Raw genomic sequence first — 18,847 nt, forward strand, 5'->3', positions numbered from 1 at the left:
TCGATAATAGACCCTACAAAAAAAGTTTGTATGGAATTTCTAAATGTAGTAACAAATAGATTCTTTCTACATCAATATGTTTACCATAGTATCATGAAACTTCGGAGTTCATATAAAATATTATCTAAGATTTATAAATATAAATATAAATATAAATATAAATATAAATATAAATATAAATATAAATATAAATATAAATATAAATATAAATATAAATATAAATATAAATATAAATATAAATATAAATATAAATATAAATATAAATATAAATATAAATATAAATATAAATATAAATATAAATATAAATATTTTCAGTAAAAATTCCATCCGTTTTTACACCAATAATTTTCTATTATAAAAGATAAAATTTTTTGTAGTAAATCCTACAAGAACCACTTAAGTTTTTTTGTGAGGTACATTATCAACAAATTTCAGAAATTGTATGGTTCTTGAATTCTTGATTCTTGAGCTTTACGACATGAATTCAGTGAATTTTTCCGAATCATATTGAAACAGCAATTATTCAAAAAATATCAACAAGTTTCAAACCTTGTTTATGTGTATTTCTCTAGAATTTTGATATGAAGTGATTCGTGGCGGAATTTGTAAAGCAATCCCTAAAAACATTGAGATATATTTAAATATTATTTATGAAAGAATCCTGAGATTACCTTTACGAAAAAATGGAGTTATTTCTAGAGCCTGAAAGAATACTTGATGTATTTTTTTTAATCTGGCGTTACGTCCCCACTGAAACAGAGCCTGCTTCTCAGCTGTTATTATGAGCACTTCCACAGTTATTGACTGAGAGCTTACTATGCCAATGACCTTTTTTGGCATGTGTATATCGTGTGGCAGGTATGATGATACTCTATGCCCTGGGAAGTCGAGAAAATTTCCAACCTGAAAATATCCTCGACCGGTGGGATTCGAACCCACGACCCTCAGCTTGGTCTTGCTGAATAGCTGCCCGTTTACCGCTACGGCTATCCGGACCCCTTACTTGATACTTGATGTATCTTCTGGAGATTTTTTTTTTGAGAATTTCAAGAATGAATTGTAATATCTTAGTAAATCTGATGAAAAAGTTTTTCAAGAAATTCCCAAATGAATTGTTAGCGCGGTTTTAAATATAAAAATCTCCGGGAAATACTTAGATAAGTTTCTGGTAAAATTTTCGGGTGGATTTTAGGAAAACAACAATATAATTCTCTAAGAAATCCCTGTTCACATTGCTCGGAAAATCATTAAGCATTTTTGCGGAAGAGTTTTCGAAAGAACACTTGAACGTATTCCGCTAGGAACTTTATAAAAATGTTAGAATTCATTAAACATTTTTAATTAGGCATTTTTGAAAAAAAAAAATCGTGTTTGTTTTGAAGGAATGCGGGATGTTGCTCCTTGACTGTAGAGAAATATAGAAAATGATTATCTTCGAAAAAAATGCAGATAGATCCGCGGAGAACTTCTTTTAATAAGCATGAATAACATTTTCCCAATTGAATTATTTTTAATTGCTCATGAAATTCTTGTGGAAAATTACGAGGAATCCTTAGAATACCTGGAAGAATAATGTTATGTTTTTGCGGAAAGTATGTACAATTTTTGCTGCGATTCTTTCAAACAATCCTTTAGAGTTTCTAGGAAGAATATCAAAAGCGAAGTTAGAAAAACTGTTGGCGAACTCGTTGAAGAATTCGTGGAATGAATACTTGCTTGGTGATCTTGAAGACATTTTTGGTGAGACTCCTAGAATTTATTGTACTAATTTTTGGAGCAATCCTCAGTAATTCTTCAAACTTCTAAATAACTGGATGATACTTTAAACTAACAATTGGAATTTATGTGTTATAAGTACGTATAGAACCTTCCAGGAGAAATGATTAAAATAATTTCTAAAGCATTCACTGGTGGTATTCTTCAAGAGGTTTATAAGCATAGAGATTTCTGGAAAAAAAATCTGGTAGGATCAGAACGTCTGGGAATGATTTTCCGTGGGAAGATCTTGAAGAAACCACTGAGAAGTACGAAAATAATTCATGAAGAAATTAACATGCAGTCAACTCTCCCTTACTCGATATTGAAGGGACCATCGAGTTAGGGAGGTATCGACTTACAGAACACAAAATCAGTGCAACTACGAGACCATCGAGTTAGCCATGAAAACCAGACATCATGTATACGCGCTTCACATCAAGAGCTTGAGATCAGCTTGCCATGAGCGCACAAAAATAACCGCGCGCTTGAGCACGTGCTATGGTGAGACACATTTTTTTAGATCTCATGTAGCAATGTACTAGCTCAAACGATCACATCTGCACTGGCTCATGTGCCGTCTCATGAGAAAATCTCAATGTGACAGTGCATTTGAGACTCGCTGCCAAAGGTTCCAAAAGCAGGGGAAAGGGATCAAATCATGGATTAAACTGCCTGTAAGCACTGACGCGGTTCAACGCGGTTAAGATTCTAGCATTTGAATTGAAAAACTTGTGCTGGCCACCAAAGAAGCATAGGCATAGACCGAAGCCGTATGCTTCCGTGGAGCTGTTGTACTAGGCAAACATAACTGCAAAAAAGTACTCCAAGTAAGCGCATGTGACGAGCCTCACGAGATGTCTCATGAGACTCGCTCACTAAGATATATTTTGTACGTATCTGCATCTCGTGTCTCACATAATCTGTGAGCTGCGATATGGGATATCGCATGGCACACTAGCTCATTTAGGTATACATGAGAAATACGACACTCTGATGAAAACCACCTTTTACTATGGTTCTCTAGCTCGATATCGAGATACGGAATATCAAGTAAGGGAGAGTTAACTGTAGTAATTCTGAGAAGAATCACTCCAAAGCACATTGTTGAATACCTGAAAACATCATTGAACTCTTGTTCATGTTTGACATAACATCTATCCTTCTACCTATTTCTTGTTATTAAAGAAACACCTTTTCGACTTACAATAGGTTCATGTTGTCTCTACTGTTTTATGTGTGACTTTTTGAACTGAGGCTACATGAATTGCATCACTTACCAAGGTGCATCCTGTTTATGTAGCTTTTAAACTCTCTCCACTAACAAATTCCTTCCTGTGAGAACTATGGTGCTGCAGAGGTGATCTCGGTCTCTAGTCATTGTATGTCACATCTCAACAAACATTTTTGTTGAACAAGAGTTGAACAAATCACTCTTAGGCTTATTTCAGTTTAATATACCATTCTTCAGCTGCTAATATTACTTGGGATTAATTATCCTTAATTTCCCCGATGACCGTAAGGACGTGGCCGGTGCCGTGATTGACTTTATAATGTTTGGGGTTCTCAAAAGTGTACATTGAAGATGGAAAGCTACTCCCAAGCTACATCTGTTAGTTCCTTGAGCAACTTCGATTATTCTGGTCAATCACGGAGTAGCAACTACGAATTGTACGGTCATCAATGCTTATGCTAATGCTAAAAACCTACGAAGTAAGAATAACTCATTGTCTTTCGAATGCGCCATAGAGAGTTTCAATTGGACGTGTAATCACAGATATATAGACAAAACACTTTTGTATGTTTTTAAGTAAGTTTACCCAAACTTTTACACGAGAGTGCCAGAATATCATGTATGTATGATACCTTTTGACGGCTCAAAATTCATGATTTTTATCGCAGAAGTGATTAAACAACCTTCTGACCATTTTTGGACACTCGGTGATAGATTCCGATAGGAACCAAATGGCCAATTTAGAAACTCTTCTGCCAACTAACATAACAGCTAAAATTCCATGATTTTTCACATAGAAGTGTTTCTCATAGGTGAACTGTAGGTAAAATGGAAAAGGAAGCGGAGGTTCAAAATGATCGGTAATTATGTTTCAAACCGATGCAACCATTCTTAACGCTTAAACTGCGGAACTATTTCGACAACTCTAGGACGATCTAGAACTGTCAAAAGCTGGAAAAGTAAACAAAAACAAAGATCGTCTCTCCGTTTTCTCATATAGAGGTCTACAAGCAAAGTGTCACTAATACCAACGCACGACCAATCTTACACATGTCGATTTCCACAGAATGAAAACCTTTCGATGTTTGTTTGACGTTTTTTGAGCTTTGGGTCAACGTCAGTCCAACAAGGAAATGGATGCTTAGTAGCAATTTTTTTTATTGTTACTATCTCACACCAAACAAAAGCAATATTGTGACAGTTCTCACAGCAAACAAAGAACATTTTGTCAACATTGCACTACTACGCAGGCAATTGGATTAGTCTATGATGTAAATTTTCACTCATGGAATATAAGGTATTTTGACTGAAACCATTAACAATCGACTGAATTTCGTAGCCTACGATATCTTTAAAGTATTTATGAATAGTAGATGGAAATAGTTCTGCAAATCAACGAGCATAATATTCTACAAATTGAAGAATTTTGAATATGGTACCATGATACATGCTCAGAAATATTTGAAGAATATAACTGCGAATCTTGGTAATGCAACGGAAGTTCTAAGTCATTCCAGAACTTCTGAAAAGACAGTCTATAAGATCTAGAAGATCTATCAGCGTAATAACTTATTGTTCGTAAAGCGTTACATGTCCTGGTTACGACATGTTATTATGCTGAATAAATTGAGGGTGCTCTTCATACAATATTTTACTTTTATGAAAGAAATATTTTGAAACTATTAATATATCACTAGCTACGCTTATAGATCCTACAGCTTCTTCGAGGACCAAGAATATCCGTATATATCATAACAATACTCCATTTACTCAGAAGAAGGATTCAGAGACTTTGTCATAGTAAAATAAAACATAAATATACAGTGTATGCCGCTGTAGATTCTATGCCCTGCATTCTATCAAGTCCTTGGAGGATCAAAAACATCTGTACGAATAAAATTAAAACTCTATAAGTATACAGAGTTATAGGAAAGTTATAACTAGGGAAAGTGTACCAGTTATGGTCATAGTGGTTCCCTATTTGGCCATATGTGAAATTTCAGTAACTTTCACATTTTCAATCGTTTTGATGTTTTAACATCAAGATATATCCTATATATTATTGCCAAAAATAGGCGAAATAGGGAACCACTATGGCCATAACTGGGACACCTTCCCTATATGCCAAAATTCGAAACAATTTTCATACAACTACTTACACGTGTAGATCTCAAATCCTGTATTCCATGGAGTCCTTATAATGTTAATAGCTCGGTATTGATCAAAACAATATTCCGTTTGCTTATGTGCATGGCTAAGGGTCTTTGTAATAATCAAAATCATTCAATAGACCGCTTATTACACTTAGAAATTCATAGATCTATATTCGATGGAGTCCATGGAGTACCAAGAACATCCGTACAAATCAATTCAATACTGAAGGGTTAAGAGTCTATGCAATATTAATAATAATCAATATACAATACTCCGTTTACTTGAATGGTCAATAGTCTGTGACATTTGAAAAGAGATTTCTCATTACACTGGTAGATTGAAGGTATTTGTTCCAGGACGTTTGTGTATAAACTAGACTACCTGTTGTACTAAATTAGCTACCCAAACGGGGATCTTGACGAAAGAAAAGGTTCTTCAAAGCAGAATTGCTCGCTGTCACCTTAAACGCTTAAAATTTGCTGATTTCTACAGGCCGACTTCGATACAATTAGGATCAATATACATCATATCAATATCAAAGTTCAAAGTATAAAAATTTTCCAGGATTCTGAATTGTGAGATATTCTTCTATTTGGAATGATGAATAGATTTCATACGTGTAGAATCATATGCTCAAATTCCGAGGAATTCTTGGAAGACCTTATCTTGCTCACATTTTAGCCGAATTAAGTATAAAATAAATCAATAATATGCTTAGGATACTTAAAAACCATAATTTCTCGAAATGATAGAAATCAATTGATTACAAATAAACTCGAAAGGCAAACCTCGTTTTACGAACCAATTAAATTTACAAACTCCCGATATAGTTTGTTAATTGAGATTACAGTGTAGTCTAATTCAAACTCTATGGCAACTCTCGTGATTTTTTGGCAACTCCTGCGATTTTCCTAATTCTTGGTATTACCTGGGACCTCTGCGGGCTCTTTAAAAGCCACTGGATAGCCCCTACAAATTTGGACTAGCTCGGATCAAAATGGTTGCATCTATATATAGTTACATGATTACACCCGTAGACGTAACAACCTATGTTTTAAAATGTTATTAGATGAGCTAGATTATTCGTTGAAATGAATAAATTATGCCATCTATTTTTCTGAACGTTTGTGTCCACGTTTGTGAACGTTACGACATTTCTTCCAGGATGTTCTTGTACATCCATCAATATCAACAGAGCATACTGTTATTTTACCTGAACGTCTATGCGCATGCATGTCTTTCAAAATATTTTGGGGTGCACTTGAAGATTCAAAGGCCTACATTCCAGGGGGTTTTGGAATTCAGAGCAGAAACGCACAAGATCATCTATAGCAGAAATTTGTTTTTCGACCATTCTGAATAGACTTTGTCGTTTATTATTATCAGCACTTGACGCTAATTGGCACCTGCGAATGATTGCCGATATTAGCTAATCAAACTCGTGCCCGGCCAGTGTCACCATTCTTCGATACAGATAAGACTGGGTAAAAGTAAAGACAAACATTTTACTGCCCATGACCGATTGCCAATCAATAGAGCAAGCAATTCAGGGTGCTTAACTCCTCAAGATGAGTGATTTTTTTTTAATGTTTCAGTGTAACAGAATCTCTTCTAGGAATAGCATGAGTTATTAAATCTAACTGTTATCTTTATTTTTTTTTTTTTTAAGAGAAGGCTATCTATTGAATTTTTTTTCGTATTTTCGTTAAGTAAATATGAAATTAATGGGCATATTCTGTTAAATATTCTTGCTGATTCTTGATTCAGTCCTAACTTTTCTTCTCAAATTATTGTACACCATTTGGTATAGATTTTTTCACATTCTCGAAACTCACATTGGTTGGATGGCCCCTTATTACAACACTTCCGAGGTCAAGTCAGATTATTATGATTCATTAGGGTAATTTGACAAAAATACACAGACGAAAAGCTCTAGCTGACCGCACAAACCGGTCGATGATTCATCTCCCCAGTTGTTTTGATCCAATGATCACAGCATCAAGAATTGCTTCTTTTAACGGCGACCAGATTGACATCATCCAAACTTACGGCTGCGGAGAAATGCAACTCTGTGTCTGACCAACGAAGCAGTAAAGGTGTGTAAAGCCACTGTTGAGATCATTTGCATAACACCGGCCGGGCTGATGTTAATGAAATATTGTTGATTAACATCAATATACGCATTACCGATGCAAAAGTGCTCAGGTAACTTCACTGTTATGACTCATTTCATTGTGGATGAGTTCCATTATCGTGTGTTTCACTGCGAAATTTATCATTTTCACTGACAAACTGCCACATCATCACATCACCGTTGAAAATCTTTCCTTCAATCACCATTACTTATCGATATTCCACACCCAGGAAATGAAAATTCAAAACCCACAAATTGAAGACGCTTCCGATGTGCCTTTGCGCATACTGACACTCACCTTGAACTAGTTAACTGCCTCGATTTTCAATGGCAACCGGACAGGTCGAAAGTCAACCAAACCCCCCTTGGAAAAGTCACTTCCGCAATTCCAGCTGTGGGCAAACGGTGGTTCTTCTTCGAAATCAACTGGGGAACTGTGTCGTCCGAAAGCATTTATTTTTTGCCAATAACGCGACCGTGAGTTTGCTATCAGTCAGTGGTCGAAGCCGTTATCAGCTACCCGTTGAAGCACCCAGTAAATATAGGTACCGGTGGCACAGAACCGGGGTACCTGTGGGTTTGGGGGAGTGAATCCCTATCAGTCCACGAATCGAGGGGCTTTTAAATGTTGAGCCACAGACAAACAGGCGTAAACTTTTAAAATTTTCATCGACCATGCTTTAAATGATACTTGAAGCTTTAAAATGTAACGCTTATATTTAATGTGGAATATTATAAGATGAGTTTTAAAAGCATTAGAAGAAATCTTCCATTTTTGCAAGTATGAAGAAAAAATATCCAAACTTTTTTGCAATCTTCTACAGATGACACTAAATCTTCGTCCTTTGGCGGAGAGGCCTGTGTCATCCGCAAACAAAGATTTTTGATTTCCCTCAGGTAAGTCAGATGTGAAAATATTGTATAATATTGGGCCCAGAATGTTACTTTGAAAAACACCAGCTCTTAAAAGAAGTCTGAGAGGTGCACACATTGTTTTCCTTTGATTTGACGCATAGCACTAGCGCCTTTTCAGGGCTTTTTGCACATAACCATATGTTGTACAACATGGCTATCAAATGATGATGGTGTTAAGTCGGCGATAGATTTTAAAGGAAATCGTGCCAAGTGTTACGTCCGTTTATCTTTGGTTTACGTACAGTGTTAATCCTTACAGAAACACGAACTATGGTGTTACCCCTTTGCAGGCACTCGCACTCTTATCAGTGGCGCGTAGGTCGTTATCTGTATGAATTACCAATAATATTATCACTCTCAGAATGTGACAAATATTGATTCCTTTTCGCTTTGCTTTTACCAGAGGAAAATCACACAAACAAACATTCTTTTTGATTGTGAATGTGATTTGTTTTAGCGGTCGGTTAACCAAATTTCATTGACTTTTGTGACACATTCATTATGCATTCTGGGAAGAGTAGAAACAATAATACCGTGGTGAATCAAAATCCGGACGGTACCAATATCCGGACACTCTGATTGTATTTATCAAACTAAATATGAAATCAAACAATAAATGTAGGCTTCATTCATAGCTTTCAATATTGCTCTCCATTTTAGTTCATTGTTCCATCTAGTAATCCTTTGCAATTAAATATAAAAAATAAAAACAAATAAGCAGCACCAGTTGAACGTCGTTTCTCCAGAGCATCGAATCCATTGGTGAAGAGTTTTCGACAAGAACGTCAGCTACTCTCGACTGACGTTGAAGCTAATTAATCATACAATTTGAATATTGTCTGTGTCTGAAAAGTGTTCGGAATGATAGTTTTAATGTGTAGTGCACGAAAAAGTGGGAACATTTGTGCAAAAAAGCATTTGTGATGTGAAAATAGGCTGCCTCGAACACTGTCCGGATTTATAGGCCAGTGATCATAAACCCGGACGTTTCGTAAAAACCTTATATTTATCGAGCTTTTGGAAAACAATTCATTGTGAATTGAAACAAAACTGTATAATAACAGAACAAAAAGTGTAACTAATTACCAGACAAAAGAGTTACGCAGGAAAAGTATAAATATTGATGATCATTTCAGTGAACCCAAAATGCAGGCTGTTGGCAGGAGTGCAGGTAAAACAATAGTAATTTTACTCAACGTTTTGGCCTTCCATGTATGTTTAAGCTTACGAATACATCAAATTCTATTATATTGAAGATTGTAGGTTTAAGTTATGTGTCTTTTATTAGTTTTTCATATGTATTGTCTACCCAAACGCTTCTGTCCGGATTTCGATTCAAAAGCGTCCGGCAATTCGGTGCATGTGTCCGGATTTAAGAACACGACATGCTTAATTAATTTAACGTTTTTCGTGTTTAACTTGCATTTTTAATTATATTTTTTGTCCATGATTCAAAGTTTAGACGTTTATCTATGTGAATAATAATAACACTTATACTAGATCTGGCAGAAACATACTTAAAGTAGCGTTTGAACTTTTGGTGTTGCTTAAGTGTCCGGGTAATGATGCATCACGGTAATGACGCTATTTATGACTAATTCATTTAATCATTTCTTTTAACCGGTTAACTTCAGCATTTTTTTTATTTTACTCCAGCAAACTACTTAGGGTTGGTACACAAATTATGTCACGCTAAATTTCAACTGTTTTGACCCCCCCCCCTTTGTCGTTATTTTTTGTATGAGTCCTCAGAAATTTTTGTAAGGCTTGTCACGCTTGGCTTGACCCCCTCCCTCCCGTCGGAGCGTGACGTAATTTGTGCATGACCCCTTACTACTTAAGAAAATTGTTCTTCAACATTGTCCAACGCTTATCAAACCCACCAAATTTAGCCTCATGATGTTAGTTTCTCATCTTTTCATAAGCCATTTGAAAAGAAAATAGCTTAAAAAAATAGGACTAACTCAAATATCATCCAAAATAACATATTTTTCAGTACCACGGGCCACCAGAGTTGCTCACTGTCACTATCAAGACTTAAAAGTTGCTGATTTCGACTGGCCGACTGCAATACAACTCAGATTATTATGTATACCATCATCATCATGCTGGTTTATTCCATCACCAGTGCACTGATGGTGATAGAGTATGGATATCACTGAAAGGTTAAGTTGGGTCTCAAATTAAGTTAGTAAAACGGCAACTCATCAGTACGATATTTTTGACAGTACTGTGGATGGATGGCAACTATTTGTTGGTCGCCGAAAAACATTGATAGCTTGTATAATTACTAGTGATGGTCGGGTTTAACATTTTTCAAACCCGAACCCGACCCGTACCCGACTTATTTTATTTCTTCAAACCCGGACCCGTCCCGAACTCGAGATAATAATCGAAAAGCAAACTCGGACCCGACCCGAATCCGAAAAAATTTCGCTGTGTGAGCCCGAACCCGACCCGAAAGAATGTAAGAAAAACCCGAATAAAACCGAGTTTGAAAAGATGGGAAAAAAATTCAGTCAGTGCCACTAGTAAGCAAATAAAATTAAGGATTTCAAGCTGGTTATATTTTCTGATCCAGATAAGATAGAAAATTGGAGTCTTGAATATCCAATCTCTTTAATATTAAGTGTATCAGTCTTAAATTATTTAAATATAAAGTGAATCAGACCTGAATCATTAGAAGACATGAATCACTGGAAAATGCAGAAAAAAAGAATAACATAAACTTGAAATAAATCAGACTTGAATCACTTGAATATGAAGTAATTCAGACCTGAATAACGTAAATAAAGTGCCTATAAAGTGAATCAGACCTGATGCACTTGAATAAGCAAAGAATCTGACACGAATCACTTGGATGTGGAGAGAATCTAACATGAATCACTTGACTATGAAGTGAATCAGTTCTGAATCACTTGAATATAGAGCGAATCAGACTTAAATCACCTGTATATGAAGTGAATCTGATTCAATTTAATTCTTAAATATGAAGAATGACAGACCTGAAACATTTAAATATAGCGAATCAGTCTCGATTATGAAGAGATTTTGAAAAGAATAATTTAAAAACTGAAGTAATTAAAACATAACTTGAAAATGAAGTAAATCAAAGCTGAATCACATGAAAATGAAGTAAATCAGTATTGAATTCCTGAAGCAAATTAGACCCGAACGACTAAAATATAAATTAAATCAAACATTATACACTTGAATATAGAGTAAATCAGACATGAATCGCTTGTAAATGAATGAATCAGACCTGAATCACTCAAATAATGTTTCTCTAATATGAAGTAAATCAGCCCTGAATCTCTAGAAAATGCAGTCAATCGTAACTGAAACACTTGATTTTTTTTTCTGAAAAAGACAACGACACGTTAATACTTCCAGTGGGCATTTTGCCCTTTGAAGGAAGCACCACACTAGACAACCGACTAGCATGCAACACCTAGTGGCACAGTCGGAAAACATTCCTCACGAAGCTTTTCGCCCGAGGCTGGAATCGAACCCACACTTCTTAGCACGATGTGGCTAATTGCCTGGTGACACTAACCACACGGCTATGAAGCCCACAAAGTGAATCAGACATGATTCACTTGAAAATGAAGTGAATCAACCCTAAACTGCATGAACATAAAGTGAATCATACCTGATCAACTGGAAAATGCAGTAAAACAAATCTAAACAACCTAATTATTTGAATATAAAGTATTTTGTACTTGTAACAGGTGAATATGAAGTAATTCAGACCTGGCTCACTTGAATATCAAGTGAATCCGGCATAAATCACTAAAATATGGAGTAAATCAATCCTAAATCACTTCACGCAGAGGAAATTATTGTAAAGGCTAAAGAAGAAGTTTGGAGCGATGCATTTTTTTTTTTTTTTGAATTCCAAATACTATCACTATCGATCCTGAATTATCTGATTTGGCTTCGAGTTCAAAAGTTCTAAAAATGATTAGAATGATATTTTTTCACATTTTCGATAAATCCTTCGCAATTTACCTGCACTGTTGATAATCTTTTTTTTTCCCTTTTTAGATATGAATATTTCCTCCTAAGACAGCGAAGAAAAAGATTTTCCAACTATTCTTCATGGATATTGATTCACCAAATTTTTCGCAAACATAAAATGACAACAGTTTTCATTTCACCATTCAACGTTTTTGATTCAATAATGCTTAAATTTTGTTAATCAACAAATAAAACCAATTAAAATTAAAATAGAGCAGAACAAATTATTTCTACTCGAAATTTTGTTGTTTTATGAATAAGCCTGCATTGAAACAAAAAAATAAATGCATAAACTCAATGGATACATAATAGGTTGTATTTAATGACTGCGTTTTTAAGATCAACACAACAGTTTTATTCTGCGTGTTGAATATGAAGTGAATCAATCCTGGATCATTTGAATATGTGAATCGGATATGAATCACTTTCACATAAAGTGAATCAAGCGTGAAACACATGAAAATGAAGTGAAACAGACATGAACCACTTAAATCAATTGAACATAAGGTGAATCTCAGGTGATGAATATGAAGTCAATCAGGTATGAATCACTTGAATATGGAGCGAATTGAATAACTTGGAAATTAATCATTTGAATATGAGATGAATCAATCCTGAATTACTTGAAAATAAAACGAATCAGACGTGAATCATTTGGATATGAAACGAACCAAACCAAACGATCAAACCACTTGAATATGAAAATCATGAGCCACTTGAACATGGAGTGAATCTGGTATGATTTATTTAATATTAAGAAAATCAAACCTGAATTACTTCATTATGAAGCGAATCAAGTCTGAAACACATGGTTATAAAGAGTATCAGACATTAATCACTACATTAATCGCTTGGATATGAAGAGTTCTGACTTAAATAATTTGAATATGATGTGCGTCAGCCATGAATCACTCGCACATGAAGTAAAACATACCCGAATCCTTAAAAGATGCATCAGATCTGAAACACTTGAATATTCAATAGATAACACCTGAATTAACTAAATATGATTCTGATCTCGATCACTTCCAAATGCCAAAGGCTATTTGAACAACATGCTATCTTATTAAATCATGAGAATTATCAACAGTCAACCCTCCATAAGTTGATGTTACATATCTCGACAAAGTGTTGAAGAATCGGAGTGAAAGTTGGTTTTCTTCGCAAACTTGGAACTCAGTAACGTCAGTGACGTTCGGATTTCTTTGGCTGTGTAATCAGCTTTGTTGAAGACTCGAACTTGCTTTCTCATTATAATCACAAAACAGAACTAGCTAAAAATTATTCATTCAACATGCTCACTACCGCCACCAAGTGACAAAATTACGAGCTATACTGTTTACCTTTCGGATTACTTTGACCTTCTAACAATTTTGCCAAAAACTTGAACATTCTTCCTTATCAAGATTATGAGATAGAATTGTATGTAGTAAATAAATCTTTTTTCCGGATGGCCTGTATACTATTAAAAAAAATTTCTTATAAAGACTCCTACTGTTCCTGAAAATAATTTCTAGCTACGCCACCACATCATATAAATAAAACAACAAAAAAAGATACTATTTAAGTTCTTTTATCGAACATTTCAATTTTTTTCATAATGATTCGATTATCCGGAGGATTCGATTATACGGAGTGAAAAAAAATCGATACTCCGGATAATCGAGTTCGACCTGTACTTCATTTGGCCAACCGCGAACTAGGTGGCGGTAGTGAGCAAACGTCAATTTCGAACAATAGTGATATGAGCGTCACGAGTGGCTCGTCGGCCAACTACCAATTATAAGAATAGTTCGCTATCAAAGCACTTGAATATTATTTTTTTCGTTGTTTTTTATATATGATGCAGTGGCGTAGCCAGAAATTATTTCTAAGAACATTGGGGGTCTTAAGAAGGAAAAAAACATGATCAGCATACACAAAAAACCCCTTTTCAAATCCCCCATTTCTTACCTACGTCTAAAACGGCTAAACCATTCATATTGTATATTGCAATACTAAATTATCTCAAATGTATGGATAAAAACTGAAAAAAACGAGAACATCAAAAACATACTCTGGGTAATCGAGTTCTCTCGCCGGATAATTGAGTCAGACCTGTATTGCCAAAAATGCCGAGGTCGATGGAACTCGAAAGAATCGCTAACCAAATAAAGAATTCACCCTTCTTAACCCATTGGGTCATTCGAGGAAAAGGGTTACTCGGGGTATTTGCATTAGAGCTATTGACGTTAGCTGAAACGACATTCGGTTAACTGATACTAGGAGAAAAGTAGCAGAATAAATCGTATTATTATTTTAATCATTGCTTATTTCTCAACATTTGGACACTTGGAGAACAGAGTTCGAATATTCAAGGTAAAGTTACATATTTGTAGCCAAATTTAGCTAGATCAGACAAGACAAATTTCAGAGCAAACTATCAAGAAAAGCTTAAAAATAAGGGGAAAAATCTATGAAAGGCAAATATTTGGAGATGGTGCATATTGACATGATTGAGTATGTAGATATCTCAGACTCATCGTCGATGCTTATGTATTTCGAAGGAAGGACCTCCCCTGTCCATTATCTTTGGTGGTCAAACCAAATATTTACGATGTACCGTACATTAGTAAAATATGTTTATGATTGAACCTATTTGAAAACTACTGAAATATGGTTGTTTATATAAAAGCCGATATATTCGGAACTATGTATAAGGGAACATATTGTTAAACTCTGCGAGAAAATATATATTTTGTTGTTTCAATAAAAAGCACGGGTGGCACATTTGCCCCAACGTTTGCTATATAGCGTAGTTGTACACGATGTGGCTCATTGATAAAGTCAACTGAATTTACATTGAAAGACATTTGCGTCAATAAAGACGTATCTTGGAACCAGGGCTGGGCATTTTCGAAAGCATTTTGTGAAACACGAAGGCTTGGTTGTATCGTCTCGATGGTGACGAACAACTGCGTCGCTTCGTTCTTCGTTCCACACTCATTCGTTTCGTTATCCGAATTGAAAGCAACGAACAAGAAAGGTGAAATGAAAGAGTAAGAATTTCGTTTCATTTAATTTCATTGAAATCTATCAAAATGTTTCAAATTGCATTTTACCTATTTCTTGCAATGTAATTATGTAACTTGTTGAGTAATTAATTAAGATAGAGAAACTATACGGGCCACCACGTCGGTCATTTGAATTAATCTGCTCCTAAAGTTAGGGACTACCGATTGAAAGACCAGATCGCTGCGGTGAGGCTCCGATTTATGACGCGCGACGCACAAGCAGTACGAAAGAGATGAGAGACTATGCTTGCTGCGATGAAAGGAAAGGTTCGTCGGATTGAAACGAAACAGTAGAGTTTCAATTGAAAGGCAAGCTTGACTCAGTCAGTTGGGGACTGAAAATGCTTTCAATGAAATGAAAATGTACGGCCCTGCTTGGAACTACATCTGGCCATATAACAACTGCCGGTTCGGTTCTAATGCGAAACTTCTGCTTTCTTGCCAAGGCCACACGATTCGCCTGTGTGACCCGTGCCGAACAACTACCACCAAGCGAATAAGGAAATGCGTACATCGTGTAAGCAAGTGCAAGTACTAACATCTGACGCCATTCCCGGTTTGCCACATTGATGACCGGAAGCGTGCCATTGGCAGTGAAAAAAACACATTTTTATGGATATCCAACCATATGACGACCGGGCAAATAAATCGCGTCACGCGTCCATGTGCCAAGGAAGGCGACTATAAATCTGTCTTATTCCATTCGGATGCGCAGATAATTCGAAGATTGATGTTTGGTTCAAACTGATTGGATTGCCATGTGCGATGGAAGTTGTGGTTCTTGAATCCGTCGATCAACTTGGTCATGTAAGTGTCTGAGATTTATTTTTGTCGTTTTAAATGACAAATTTTGGGCTTAAGAAAGGTGGATTTTACCTCACAATAAATCCGGTCTCAATTAATGACGCGAATCTGCGCTTACTTCAGTCGCATTGGCGTGGCATCATACCTGTAGAAAAAGAAGTAAAAATGTAATTAGATTGATAATGAAAACAATAATTTAGATTAATTTACTTATGATAATGGACGTTCATTAAAATAAAATGAAAAGCGATCAAACATACAGAATGTAGCAATTGTGCTACAGTTAGATTGATCACGCTTAGCTGAACCATCAAACCTCTACACAGCAGCATTTGCTGAGAAATTAGTTACGTTCAAGGCTATCAATTTATGGTTTGTTCACTCCATAACAACTGTCATCAGGTACAGATTATCTTCTACTGTTGACTTAGCTTCAGGCTTCCTAGGCGCCATCGTCTATGCGAGCAGCCATAAACGTCGTTTAGCCGGAGTCGCTTTCCGTGAAATTGTCTACGGTCTATACTTGCTTTAAACAAAGTAATATTCTAAGATATCTGTGTCCAGAATCATGACCACGACAACGGTTACTTAGATACAGCGTTATTTGCTGCGTGAGCCGAGCGTCGCTTGCTGTGATGGCGAAATAGAATTATGGATAATACGTAAGCAATAAGCTCCATGGTGAGCGCTTGGTTCTGGTGCACTGCATTCAAAAAGTGTGCCATGCACTTTGCCAGAACTGCAACTGGTAATTCAGCATGCAGCATGCTCTGGTAAAGTCGCTAAATGTACCGCCGACTGCATGCATCGAACTTACTTCCCCAACTTGATGAAACATTCAAACAACAAATTTGGAGACGAACGGGACCAACCAGCTTGGCGCCATCACCGCTTTAATTCGGTGTTGCAGCTACACATGTACCTCATATAAAAGGTACCGTAATCCGAGGTTTAATTCGTCCCCTTGATGCTACAACTAGATATCTCGAAATTTGAAATTTTTGACTTCAATATGTCAAAACATTTTTCTTAATTAGATCTGCAAAATATCCACAGGTCTTAAGCGTGTGATTCAAAATACACAAGTTAAAGATTATTTTTAAATCATAATCACTGCGATTAACCATCACCTTGTTAAACGGTCATACTTTCAAAGTTGCACATCTCAAAATTTTGATTTTCGAGTTATCTAGTTGTAGCATTAAGGGGACGAATTGATCCTTTGGGGCGAATTTGATCAGGTCGGTAGCAAATAGCATTTTCATCCATGCTATTATTCAATGCTTAAACATTCAATATTATCTGGTTTATAGATGTCTTGCGATGATTTTAAACAATTTAATTTTCTTAAAGTTTAGTTTTGCATTACAGTAAGCTGTATTGCTGGAAAATTCAGGATCAAAAATTTTTTCTAACTCAGCAGACCCAAATTTTGGATATAGCTATTTTTTTATTCTAAACTCTGTTTTGTTATATGATCGGTTTTTTTTCTGTCTTTATTAACGAAATTTTTAGCCCTGGGCAAGTGCATCTTGGAACCAACGGCTTTACATCCCTTCCGAAGAAAGTCGTCACTATAACGTTTCGTCATAAGTGACTATCTCGGGGATGGCATTCGATCCCAGGTCCTCGGCGTGAGAGGCGTGTGTTCTAACCACTACACCAGGTCCGTCCCCAGCCATATATGGTCGGTCATCAATTACGTCCCAGAGTGTCATTTTGTATTTTCAATATTCAACCAAATTTTATTAAATGCTAAATATTATTTTATAAAAATTGAATTATTATTATTATTATAGCTTTATTAAGGAGATTTTCAGCCCTAGGCTGGTTCATCTCCGTAAAAAAAAAATGAATTACGTGAACTGATAGAGATCAATGTAGTTCTTTTTTTGGCGAAATAAATTTGACTATATATAAATTATTGTGGATAGTTTAACAAAAAAGTTATAAAATATTGATCAATTTGCCCCCGGTTTACGGTATCCACTCTACACTCAACGTTGCGAAGCGTTGCACAAGAAACCTGAGAAGCGTTATTTTCAGATTTGTCGGTGCGTGTAACAATAAATCGCCAAAAGAAAACATCCGGCGACGGGAAATCTCGAGACCCGTGTCACGCTTGCTTCGGAAAGTACAACGAAAACAATCAACGGCCCAGCCTCACTTCGGGGAATGGTCATTTGGTATGAAGTTAATTAACACGCTGTTTGGCAGTGGTCCGGTGTGAGTTTAAGTTTAACATTAACAATACAATATTTTCTTATGTTCTCTCGTTTTGATTTGCAACTTACATTTTTAAGATTTCGGCAATACATAAGAACATTCCGTCCTTAGAAACATTTTATGAATTATCCAAATCCAAGTTTTGACTCTATGTTGTTAATAGAAGTATTTTTTAATTTATGACATCCAAAAATTCTAATGTGGAAACGATATTTCATTGTGTTGGTAGTCCATTGAAATAAGTAAGTTTTACTGACAATTCTTTTCTCAAAGATTTTTTTCATAAAAGTAAATATTAACATTCTAACATTAGTCCAATCAGTTTCTTCATGATTTCCTACACCATGCTTAATTTCAACAGCGATTACTCTATGATTTTTTTCAAAGATTCATCCAGAAACCCCATCAACCCATCAACAGTTTTCCAATGATTTATCTAGAAATTTATTCAGATATGTATTCACCTGTTTGGCTTGTATCATTTGCTCTAGAAACACCATTGGAATCTTTTTGTGGTAATCCTTTAGAGATTTTACTAGAAACCCACAAACT

The 18,847-nt window shown here is 35.6% G+C and overlaps 1 protein-coding gene across 2 annotated transcripts in view; it reads right to left on the minus strand.

The window, feature by feature from the left end:
- The window catches only part of LOC5575535 (myosin-IB), a 146,612-nt gene that overhangs the window by 48,468 nt on the left and 79,297 nt on the right, over positions 1-18,847 (minus strand). Inside the window, exon 1 of one of the 2 annotated variants that reach the window (XM_021852952.1) lies at positions 7,576-7,756. The exons of the other annotated variant lie outside the window; for it this stretch is intronic. The gene's annotated coding sequence lies outside the window, so the exon portion shown is untranslated. Of the gene's footprint in view, positions 1-7,575; positions 7,757-18,847 lie in introns of those variants that run through there. 2 annotated transcript variants of the gene reach the window in all.

This window comes from Aedes aegypti, chromosome 3, assembly GCF_002204515.2.
Source record: "Aedes aegypti strain LVP_AGWG chromosome 3, AaegL5.0 Primary Assembly, whole genome shotgun sequence".
Taxonomy (NCBI): Eukaryota; Metazoa; Arthropoda; class Insecta; order Diptera; family Culicidae; genus Aedes; species Aedes aegypti.